Here is a 13,621-nt window from a genome sequence, read left to right as displayed (position 1 = left end):
GGTTATGTACGGTAAGTAAATAAATGATAATTACATGAGGGTCTGGATGGGGTTTACAGAATGGAGAAAAATGGGCAAAGGGTACAGAATAAAGCGCCCAAAAAATTAAGAATAGAGAAAAATAGGCCAAAATATAAAGAATAGAGTGTAATGGACAAAAAAGATAAAGAATAGAGAATAATGGACAAAAAAGACAAAGAATAGAGAATAATGGACAAAAAGATAAAGAATAGAGAATAATGGACAAAAAAGATAAAGAATAGAGAATAATGGACAAAAAAGATAAAGAATAGAGAATAATGGACAATGGTCTAAAAAATTAAAGAATAAAGAAATGAAGGACCCCCATCCAGACCCTCTTGCATTGGTAACTTATGTTATTTTTCATTCTATCTTGTTCACCATTGTAATATATTGTTTGTATTATTTGTCTGCTTCTTGCTACAGGGTAAACTGTTATGAGTGTTAGAGACAGTTCTTTAAGTTCTATAATTGGTCGAATAAACATAAAATCGATATCAGAGACAGTGGCGCATCCATGGGGATGTTCCGGGTGTTGAAACCCCTCCCCCCCTTTTTTTGACGGTCAATGCTTTTGAATGGGGACATATGGTTTGACCCCCTTATCCTGGGTTGGAAACCCCCCCCCCCCCCCCCCTGTTTAAAAATGGCTGGATCCGCCCCTGAGAGGGTATGGATTGGATTTACAAAATTGACAATAATGGATAAAAAGTGCAGAAAAAATTGCAAAAAAATAATAAAATAGAGAAAATTTAGGTAAAAAAAAAATAAAGAATAGACAAAAATAAGTAAAAATTAAAGAAATGAAGGACCCCCCATCAAGACCTTTATATTAGGAATCGTAAAAAAACAATACCACACAGTGCAACAGACCACACTAACCAACAACACCCGACTGATCTGAAAACAACAAACAAAGACAACCAACAACAGATGATGGTTCATGTAAATATAGCTTGATTTTGTACCAGTCTTACATTCGCACACTCCTCCTCTATTTTTCCTATCTAGACCATATCATAAAACTTAAACACACATTAAAAACATTACATTTTTCTGCGAATTAATGAACTTCATTTTCCTTTAAATTAATACTAAAATGTTATGATGGTTGTACAGTGTAAACCCCCAATAAAAGGATTTCAAAATATTTTGATATTTGAGTTGAGAATGTGTCTATATATATTTTTACAGAAAACATTAAAGGTCATCTTATATCTAATTATTGGTATACATGTTTAGGCTTGTATGTGTGAATTAAATCTACAAAATAAATAACGGGCAAATAACTGATTAATTTAGAAGTAGTTTGCTGTTTATATTTTATAATTGGTATTCGAGTTAGTTAGAATCGCTAAAGAATTTCAAGAGGCATATAGAGATTGTTTACACGTGACACTATAAATTTATATGTGTTAAGGTCAGTATCCAATTCAATCTTAGTTCATATGAACCAAGTGTTTTTAATATGTATTTAACTTTTAGAAAGTAAAATTTAAACATGTGCATAGCAAATTGATAAATTATTGTGTTACAGTCGGCGATAGTCTTAAGAGCACAGTCATGTTTGTTATTTGTGATTTGTTTTGTGCCAGGTCAAATTTTCAAAAACTTGCAGGTTTAAGCCAGCTAGGTCGAAAATAATTTTTAAAAAAACATGCATAAAGCTTGAGGCCAATTTTAAACATCAAATTATTTTTATTCTAAATGTTTAATATCTATCCTACAATTCATTTAATCTAATTTTTAATTGGAACCCGATAGATTTAGGACATTAATACGCTTGTATATGACTTAAGTTTAATTGTTCTTTATACAAACATTATTTTTTTCAAATTAAAAATTTTACAAGTAGTTTTTGGTGGTTCGTTTTTTTTTTTTTTATCTCATCCTTAAAAATCTACTAGCAAAAAGAAGCGAAACGAAGAAAAAACATAACTTTGGCCTGAAATGAGGGTCTGGATGGGGTTCACATGATAGAGAATAATAGACAAAAATTGCAGAACAAAGGGCCCACAAAATAAAGATAAGCTAAACATGGACAAATAAAAATAAAGAATAGAGAATACTTGCGTGCTAAAATATAAAGAATAGAGAAAAATGGGTTAAAAAATTAAAGAATACAGAAATGAAGAACCCCGTCCGCCACATCCTCTTATATAAACAAGATAATCTTGTACATTAGGAGACAACACATATGTCGGAATTTCATAAACACGATCACGTATTACTAAGAATTTGACGAATTATCCATGTATAAAAGTTTTCTGTGACCCTCATTACATATTTACTTTACTATTCATACATATATTTATACATATATAATTACACAATTACTGTGTGTCTAGTCATAAATGAAAACATAAGATAAAAACTAGTGTTATATTTCTTATAATTAATCAATAAGGCACTGACCATTCATCTTTTGTTGGGGGATGTTGAGATTTTTTTCTAAGGACAAATTTTATTTCCGACTTTAATCAAACTCCAAGCATTTTTTATAAGAACTTACCAGAAATATTTTTTTTTAACTCCATGCATGTTGAATACCCCCCCCCCCCCCCTAATTTTCAATGAAAATGAATTATTTCCCTTCTGAAACAAAAAACAAGAAAATTAGAATGAAACAATTTATTTACCCCTCCCCTTTTTATTTTTAGCAAACATGAATGGTCGATGCTTTAGTATATAATTCTCTTTACATCGAAAGGTCACTCATAACTAATTTTTGTCCTTCCAATCGGTTGCATTCATGCCTTGTGTGTTTCAGGGAAACTTCCTTTCGCCAAAGCCCGCAAAATCAAGTTAGGCTTTTACATAAAATGCAATTAACTTTTAATTGATAATTATTTATCTAGGTCATTAAGCTTCAGAAAGTTCCAGGGGTACAGTTTATCTTTATTTGGTTAGTGTAAACACATCCATATGTGTCAATTCATTCTGATGAACCTTTAGATAGTGCACCCATGTTACGATCCAAAAATATTTTGTACTACATGTATGAAATGTGAAAGTAATTAATACCCTATGAATGTTATTGTACATGTATGTCAGAATAATTATTAAGAATGAAGCTCTTACCGTTCGTGTTCACCCTTTCTTATCCAAATCAACAAGTAAAATACCTTCATTTACATGGGATATAATTAATGCCTACGTACTCGACATAATAGCTTACATGATTATGATAAAAGTCGAGGTAATCAAAACAATAACGGTATTTAAATACAAACAAAAAGATAGTAAAATCGATACTGACCTTTAAAGTGCGTTTCAGGTCAAAAATAGTAAGAAATCAAACGTACACGAAAGAAGGTTTGAATTTGTTGTATTTAACCATCGTCATTAATTCCTGCATGTATTTCTTTATATTGATTTTCATTGCTCGTCTCTGACTGTATTTTTTTTATTAAATCTGTCAAGATAAAAGGGGGATACCGTACTCGCAGAAATCTTGGAATTCATGCTATTTCCCATGCGATTTCCTCATCTTTTATACGCCCGTTTACGGGACGTATTATGGTATACCGTTGTCCGTCCGTTCGTCTGTCCGTCGTCAACATGTCGGACAATAACTCAAAAACGCTTTAACCAATTTGCATGAACCTTTGGTGAATTGTTTATATCTATTAACGTAAGCTCCCATTCGATTTTTTAAAAATTTTAGATTTTACGTTTCCGAGTTATGGGATTTTATTCATAAAAAAGGTTTTTTTCCAGTTTTCGGACAATAACTCAAAAGTGCTTTAAGTGGTTTTCATGAAACTTTTCGTGACTGCTTTATATCTATTAAATTAACCTCACTGTAGTTTTTTTTATAAATTTCTGATATGACATTGAGGAGTTATGGAACTTTGTTCTGTAAAAAAGTGACGGCCATATTATGCGCTCATGGCGAAGCTATTTATTTCTACATCCATTCGGTATACGTCTGCTGTTTACTAGTAGCACATGTTGAAGTATCGGTTTCATCGGGACCGGGCACCGGTAGTGGTTATTTTGCGCCTTTATCTGTTAAAGATTTTTCGTCCAAAAAAAAAACTAGTGATTCCGGCAACTATCTGATAGTCTCTTAACTTGCCTTTAAGATTTTATAGAACACAATTTACGGTAAGCAAAGAGTGAAGGTCAAGTTTCCCTGGACTTACTTTCACACCAGTATAAAATAAGGAGATGTGATATGATTGTCAATGAGACAACTATCCATAAGAGACCAAATGACGTAGATGTTAGCAACTATAGGTCACCGTACGGACTTCAACTATAAGCAAAACCCATACCGCATAGCAAGCTTTTAAAGGCCCGACATAAAAAACCGTACAACATTTCAAACGAGAAAACCAACGGCCTGATTTATGTTCAAAACAACAAAGGAAAAAAATATGGTCTACAGCAACAAATGACAACCGCTGAATTACAGGCTCCTGACTTGGGAAATGCACATACAGAATGTGGTGTGTTTACACATGTTAACGGCGCCCAACCCTCCCCTAAGGTCATTTTTTAAAAGTAGTCCAATCATTTTTCCATTCAATTCCCAGTATCACAGCTACATTTAACCTTTAACCTTTACTTAAGAGATAATATGTTGTCAAAATATGACATTTTTTCCTTTTCGATCGTGTCTGTTTTTAAATTGTTGTGTGTCAGGTCAAATTTTCAAACCTACATGTACCAGCCACCGTGGCTGAAAATACACACAAACAGAGAACCAAATAACACACATAAGAAACTAAACATGCATTGAGTTGACGCCGATTCTTAACATCAACATTATTTTTGTTAGAAATATTTTATCTAACAAGCTACCCTACACATCATAAAATAATATTTGTTCAGGACATTCATACACATGTATGTTCATCATAATCTAGTAAACTATCCTACACGTCATTTAATAATATTTGTTAATTTGAACCAGATGGATTAAGGACATTCATGAAATAACTACATGACTTAAGTTGAATTGTCCTCATGCAAATCTTTTTTTTTTAAATCAAACAAATTTTAGAAGTCGTTTTAAATGGGTTTTTTTTATCCTACGAGCAAACGAACAAAAAACGAAGAAAAAGATAACTTTGACCTTATATAAACAAGATAACACATATGTTTGCATGTAGGAATTCAATTTGCATATGTTTATTCTACGGCCTATTTTTTACTTTTACTTATGTATACAATGTGTCTAGTCATACATGAAAAATAGAAGATACAAAATAGGGTTATTATAACGTATTTTAATAAGGCACTAAACATGCATGGCTCTTTTTCTATAGGGATAAACATTTTTTTAAACTTTAATCAAACCAAGTGGTTGCCATTCTCTTCAAACGTTATAAAAATTGTGAAATTGACTTCACACCTTAAAGACCGGCTGTCGGTACGGCCATAGATAACACAATTAAATATCTTCTGTACACGATTGCAAAATGCATTGTATGTACGCTAACAAAAGTCTGTGGTACAATACCCAAAAAATATAACATGTACAAAGAATAGTGAACAATAGTAAAAAAAATACATAATAGAGAATAATAGAGTGCTAAAATATAAAGAATAGAGAATAACAGGCAACATTTATAAAGAACAGAGAAAAATGGTCAATAATTTAAAAGAAATTCCAATACAAAAATGAAGAACCCCCCATCCAGACCCTCGTCTATATATGTGTGTAATTAGACGTAAGTATAAAGCTCTTACCACTCGGATGTACACTCTTTCTTTTCCAAATAAACAAGTAATTTTAAAGATATCTTTCACACAAAGATTTAATCACATGTCTCATTGACAAAGCTTGCATAATTGATAAACAACACTTACGGTATTTAAATGTACACAAAAAGATAATAAAATCGATTCTGACCTTTCAACTTTCTTTCGTGTCCAAAATAGATAAACAGGAAACTTATAAGAAAAGAAGCTTGAACTTGTTTTATTTGAAAATTATCATTGCATATGTTTTACGGTTCGTCTTTGACTGTATTATTACTATTCCATAGAGCAAGATAAAAGAGGGTCTGGAGAGGGGGGTTCCTTCAATTCTGTATTCTTTAATATTTTAGGCCATTTTTCTCTATTATTTATAAATTTTGACCATTATTCTCTATTCTTTATATTTTGGCACCCATTTATTCTCTATTCTTCATTTTTCTTTTGCCTGTTTTTCTCTATTCTATATATTTGTTGCCCTTTATTCTGCATGTGTTGCCCATTATTCTCTATTCTGTAAACACCATCCAGACCCTCATTAAAGGGGGAGTGCGATATCTTCATTTTTATTCTATCAACACTCATTCGCTATACACTACTGTTGCTTCAGACTAGTATTAATTCCCACATGTTGCAGTGCCGGTCCCAGACATCTTCTTATTTTCTTCTAGATTTAAACTAATTCAATTTGCAGTAGGCTGACTGTCCTTCGATGTAAAATTTAACAAAAAACGTGTTAAATTTGAAAAATAAAAAAAAAAATGTCACCAATTCAATGCATCATTGAGTACGGTTTGACATTACGTTTTAAAAATTATTCACCAAACTGTTAACTATATATTATGTATCTCAATATTATCTAAAATTCAATAGGTTTAAAAAAAATCTCATTTTGACACCATGGTAAAATTAAAATTGAGAACCATTGGCCATCTGATTATTTTTCGTGATGTTATGACAGTTGCAGATCCAAGGGAGGCTTGACAAGACGTCGTTAGGAGTGGGACTGGTAAACATTAACCATATATGTAGCCATAAAGGGGGCTATATCCCCCTCTAAATCCGCCTATCGTTAAAGTTATTGTTTCAGAGCCCTTAAACACTTCCTTTTATCTATGATAAAAAAGGATAATTACAATAAGGTAATAAAAACAAAAAATACGCATTCATAGAGATAACAACATTACAAACAGAAAAATTACAAAAACACAAACAGTATACACAACACAAAAACTTATAAAGATTAAACAACACGAACATCACCAAGCGTCCGCATGTGATCTTTGCCACTATCTTAGGTACTCTATCATTTAGTGTAATTTGATTTGAAAAGAATCATATTTTTTGGAAAAAGCAGAAAAAAAATTCTATTTAATCCTGACGATAATATATACGTTAGCGGCTTAACAAACATCAAATTAATACAATGACTTCAATAAACATTTAACTCTATTCTTTATTTTTTACTATTATTCTCTATTCTTTATATTGTAGCACCCCATTGATCTCTAAATTTTTTTTTCTTACCCATTTTTTTCTATAATCCTTGGTACATATTATTTTGTTTACCATAAAGGATTAACCGTATCATGACCAAGCTCCATATTTCTTAAATTCTTACCTTAAATCTAAAATATTCAGAAATTCTTCCTTTCTAAGAAATGTTAGGTCCATATATTTATACAGTACTATATACTGTTATTGTTAAATAGAACTTTTACTGCTCTGAAGTACTTATGTAGTTTATTTCCGATTCTACTTCCTCGATACTTGAGGGTCTAGATTGGGATTCCTTCAATTCTGTATTCATTTAATTTTTAGGTCATTTTTCTCTATTCTTTATATTATTTGCTCATGATTCTCTATTCTTTATATTTTTTGCTCCAATTATTCACTTTTCCCCAATTTGTTGGCCTACTTTTCTGTGGTGTTGACCCATTATTCTCTATTCTGTAACCCTCATCCAGACCCTCATACTTTTACGGATTTGATTACACTACTTTTAAACATATGGTTTACATAAAGTATATTTGTGTTATTTTCAGAGACAATACGCCTAGTCCTCCTTTTAAAGATTTGAACACACTCTATCGGAAATGTTAATATTTGGAAACTAATCGATACAGACACGTCACACCTATGCCTACGACGACAAGAAATCTTTTGAAATGGGATAAAGATATACATTGTAAATAGATACTAAACTTTTTAATAGATTGTATACACTTTATTTATTTTGATGATTTGTTTATTATTTAAGGAATGACTGTAATATTTTTTCTGTCTATGAAGAAATAACACAAAAAATGTGGTGCACACTGAATAACCCGCGAACACCTTTTAACCAAACCAGAAGGAAAGGATATCAGATTCTCCTCCACACGTGGAACTCTTCGTGTTGCTCGTGTAAGTACCAAACCGGTTATAAGTCTAATTTAGTAAGTCACATTCGAAGGAATGAGGACGGGAATGTGGTTACATTTATTTCAAAACGTGGCGTTATATGTATGCCTGAATTTTTCGAAATACTAAAGATTTTCTACCCCAAGAATAGACCACAATAGCTGTATTTGGCAAAACCTTTCGGATTTTGGTTCCTCAATGCTCTTCAACTTGGTACTTTATTTGGTATTTTAAACTCTTTTAATTCGAGAGTCACTGAAGAAACGTGCGTGTATCGTACAAAATTGGTATCAATGATGAGTTTATTATCTATATTATGCAGTTACTTTAAGAAATATATGATATTTGTCAAACGTTTTTTGAATAATTAGAAATCTAAAGGGATATGTGAAATTTTGTTCGTGCCTTCAAATGAAATTAACATCACGTCGTTGGTAGAATTTCCATTGTTATGGCCGTTGTTTGCTAATCAAACAGTTTCTGATAACGCTGTATAAAATATTACCTGTTTTTTTTTTTATATTGTTTGGAGAATTAAAAGCCATAGGGAAGACACAATTCTTGATTCTTTTAACACATTTATCGATTTAGATTCGGTTCAAAATGGTAAATATTTAATTTATCCCATTCTCAGCTGGTTTCCGTTAAAAAGTACTCTTAGCAATGATTAAAATCGAAAATGTTGTATGAAATGAAAATCGAATTACAAAATGTAAATATTTTTAAAAACCGTATACCATAACATATTACAAAATCAAATATACAATACCAGAAATTCAGATAGACTAGTAATACTGTCGTTCGTACATCCTTAAAAAGAAACAAAACAATGTGTGACTCTAATAATATAGATATTATTTAATATGGTATTATTCAAGTCTAAAGATACAAGTGCTAATATAAACAAACACTGATGTTAAAGAGAGATTAAAGGACAACGAAAACACGTATCAGTTCAATTCACAAGGCCACATATACAAACTCGACTTTTGAAATCCTTGTATATAAGAGAACTGTGTAATGTAGTTGTACAATGTATACTGAGTAAAAAAAAAGTTGAGCAATCAATATTTTGAATATCATATTTCAAACATAAATAATACTTCTCAACACAATTACAAATTTCTTATTGTCACACAAATAATAAACCACAAGATGCAATTCTTTATAAAAAAAGATTAACATTTTATTTCCGAAACTTTGAAAATTCTTATTTCAATTTCTTCAATACTTCAAGAATAGACCACAATAGCTGTATTTGGCAAAACCTTTCGGATTTTGGTTCCTCAATGCTCTTCAACTTGGTACTTTATTTGGTATTTTAAACTCTTTTAATTCGAGAGTCACTGAAGAAACGTGCGTGTATCGTACAAAATTGGTATCAATGATGAGTGTATTATCTATATTATGCAGTTACTTTAAGAAATATATGATATTTGTCAAACGTTTTTTGAATAATTAGAAATCTAAAGGGATATGTGAAATTTTCTTCGTGCCTTCAAATGAAATTAACATCACGTCGTTGGTAGAATTTCCATTGTTATGGCCGTTGTTTGCTAATCAAACAGTTTCTGATAACGCTGTGTAAAATATTACCTGTTTTTTTATATTGTTTGGAGAATTAAAAGCCATAGAGAAGACACAATTCTTGATTCTTTTAACACATTTATCGATTTAAATTCGGTTCAAAATGGTAAATATTTAATTTATCCCATTCTCAGCTGGTTTCCGTTAAAAAATACTCTTAGCAATGATTAAAATCGAAAATGTTGTCTGAAATGAAAATCGAATTACAAAATGTAAATATTTTTAAAAAACCATATACCATAACATATTACAAAATCAAATATACAATACCAGAAATTCAGATAGACTAGTAATACTGTCGTTCGTACATCCTTAAAATGAAACAAAACAATGTGTGACTCTAATAATATAGATATTATTTAATATGGTATTATTCAAGTCTAAAGATACAAGTGCTATTATAAACAAACACTGATGTTAAAGAGAGATTAAAGGACAACGAAAACACGTATCAGTTCAATTCACAAGGCCACGTATACAAACTCGACTTTTGAAATCCTTTTATATAAGAGAACTGTGTAATGTAGTTGTACAATGTATACTGAGTAAAAAAAAAGTTGAGCAACCAATATTTTGAATATCATATTTCAAAAACAAATAATACTTCTCAACACAATTACAAATTTCTTATTGTCACACAAAAATATTAACATTTTATTTTCGAAACTTTGAAAATTCTTATTTCAATTTTTTTTAATTAAAATGTATGTTGCTACACTTTTTTTATTCAGTATACATATTTTATACAGTGGAGGAACATATTTATACAGGATATCAAATTATTATCAACCACCTCGGCAAATAATGTGACACTACGTATATACCATTACATGTTATTCAGACTCCGAGCAGACTTTGTCTATACAAATTCTTCAGACTCCGAGCAGACTTTGTCTATACGAATTATTCAGACTCCGAGCAGAATTTGTCTATACGAATTATTCAGACTCCGAGCAGACTTTGTCTATACAAATTATTCAGACTCCGAGCAGACTTTGTCTATACGAATTATTCAGACTCCGAGCAGACTTTTTGTATACAAATTATTCAGATTCCGAGTAGACTTTGTCTACACAAATTATTCAGACTCCGATCAGACATTGTCAATACAAAATATTCAGACTCCGAGCAGAAATTGTCTATACAAATTAATCAGACTCCGAGTAGACACTTCCCATACAAATCATTCAGACTCCGAGCAGACTGTGCCTATATATAAAAGTTTCAGACTCCAAGCGGAGACTACCCATACAAATTATTCAGACTCCGAGCAGATACAACTTATACAATTTAATATGACTCCGAACAGACACTACCCATACACATTAATCTGACTCCCACCAGACACTTCCCATACAAATTATTCAGACTCTGAGCAGACATTTTCTATACAAATTAATCAGACTCCGAGTAGACACTTCCCATACAAATCATTCAGACTCCGAGCAGACTGTGCCTATATATAAAAGTTTCAGACTCCAAGCGGAGACTACCCATACAAATTATTCAGACTCCGAGCAGACACTATTCATACAATTTAATATGACTCCGAGCAGATACTACCAATACACATTAATCTGACTCCCACCAGACATTACCGATACAAATAATTCAGACTCCGAGCAGACATTGTCAATACAAATTAATCAGACTCCGAGCAGACATTGTCAATACAAATTAATCAGACTCCGAGCAGACATTGTCAATACAAATTAATCAGACTCCGAGTAGATAATTCCCATACAAATCATTCAGACTCCGAGTAGACTGTGCCTATATATAAAAGTTTCAGACTCCAAGCAGAGACTACCCATACAAATTATTCAGACTCCGAGCAGACACTACTCATACAATTCAATATGACTCCGAGCAGACACTACCAATACACATTTATCTGACTCCCACCAGACATTTCCAATACAAATTATTCAGACTCTGAGCAGACATTGTCTATACAAATTAATCAGACTCCGAGTAGACACTTCCCATACAAATCATTCAGACTCCGAGCAGACTGTGCCTATATATAAAAGTTTCAGACTCCAAGCGGAGACTACCCATACAAATTATTTAGACTCCGAGCAGAGACTATTCATACAATTTAATATGACTCCGAGCAGACACTACCCATACACATTAATCTGACTCCCACCAGACATTTCCCATACAAATTATTCAGACTCCGAGCAGACATTGTCAATATAAATTAATCAGACTCCGAGCAGACATTGTCAATACAAATTAATCAGACTCCGAGTAGATACTTCCCATACAAATCATTCAGACTCCGAGCAGACTGTGCCTATATACAAAAGTTTCAGACTCCAAGCGGAAACTACCCATACAAATTATTTAGACTCCGAGCTGACACTACTCATACAATTTGATTTGACTCCGAGCAGACACTACCCATACACATTAATCTGACTCCCACCAGACACTTCCCATATAAAATATTCAGACTCTGAGCAGAAATTGTCTTTACAAATTAATCAGACTCCGAGTAGACACTTCCCATACAAATCATTCAGACTCCGAGCAGACTGTGACTATATATAAAAGTTTCAGACTCCAAGCAGAGACTACCATACACATTATTCAGACTCCGAGCAGACACTACTCATACAATTTAATATGACTCCGAGCAGACACTACCCATACACATTAATCTGACTCCCACCAGACACTTCCCATACAAATTATTAAAGACTCTGAGCAGACATTGTCTATACAAATTAATCAGACTCCGAGTAGACACTTCCCATACAAATCATTCAGACTCCGAGCAGACTGTGCCTGTATATAAAAGTTTCAGACTCCAAGCCGAGACTACCCATACAAATTATTCAGACTCGGATCAGACAATATTCATACAATTTAATATGACTCCGAGCAGACACTACCCATACACATTAATCTGACTCCCACCAGACATTTCCCATACAAATTATTCAGACTCCGAGCAGACATTGTCAATACAAATTAATCAGAAAATTCTTATTTCAATTTTTTTAATTAAAATGTATGTTGCTACACTTTTTTTATTCAGTATGCATATTTTATACTGTGGAGGAACATATATATACAGGATATCAAATTATTATCAACCACCTGGGCAAATAATGTGACACTACGTATATACCCATACATGTTATTCAGACTCCGAGCAGACTTTGTCTATACAAATTATTCAGACTCCGAGCAGACTTTGTCTATACAAATTATTCAGACTCAAAGAAGACTTTGTCTATACAAATTATTCAGATTCCGAGTAGACTTTGTCTATACAAATCATTCAGACTCCGAGCAGACACTACCCATACAAATTATTTAGACTCCGAGCAGACACTTCCCATTAAAATTATTCAGACTCCGAGCAGACATTGTATATACAAATTAATCAGGCTCCGAGTAGACACTTCCCATACAAATCATTCAGACTCCGAGCAGACTGTGCCTATAAAAGTTTCAGACTCCAAGCGGCTCCAATCAGACACTACCTATACAAGATATTCGGACTCCGAGTAAGCACTATCTATACAAATTATTCAGACTCCGAGAAGACATTATCTATACAAGTTATTCTCACTCCGAGCAGACACTACCCAAATAACATATTATGACACCAAGCAGATACTACCCATACAAATTATTCAAACTCCGAGAAGACACAACACATTAAAGTTATCCTGACTCCGAGCAGACACTACATATAAATTATTCAGACTCCGAATTGACTGTTTTGTTCCAGCTATATATTACTACGTGCAACAATTTTGACAAGAATCGACATCTTTCTTTTGATGAGTCTGAACTTGAATCTTATTAGAAACCTCTTGTACTCGTTATTTTAATTTACTTATATATCATTATTTATTGTATTGGTTGTTAATTTTTTCTT

The 13,621-nt window shown here is 32.3% G+C and overlaps 1 protein-coding gene across 1 annotated transcript in view; it reads right to left on the bottom strand.

Annotated features, from left to right (window-relative positions):
* The window catches only part of LOC127703933 (uncharacterized), a 34,356-nt gene extending 26,839 nt beyond the window's left edge, over positions 1-7,517 (bottom strand). Inside the window, exon 1 of the mRNA XM_052207973.1 lies at positions 7,352-7,517. The gene's annotated coding sequence lies outside the window, so the exon portion shown is untranslated. The remainder of the gene's footprint in view (positions 1-7,351) is intronic.
* Positions 7,518-13,621: the final 6,104 nt, after the last annotated feature.

The sequence above is a fragment of the Mytilus californianus genome, unplaced genomic scaffold (genome assembly GCF_021869535.1).
Source record: "Mytilus californianus isolate M0D057914Y unplaced genomic scaffold, xbMytCali1.0.p SCAF_57, whole genome shotgun sequence".
Classification (NCBI taxonomy): domain Eukaryota; kingdom Metazoa; phylum Mollusca; class Bivalvia; order Mytilida; family Mytilidae; genus Mytilus; species Mytilus californianus.
This window is presented reverse-complemented; position numbering and strand designations above follow the sequence as displayed.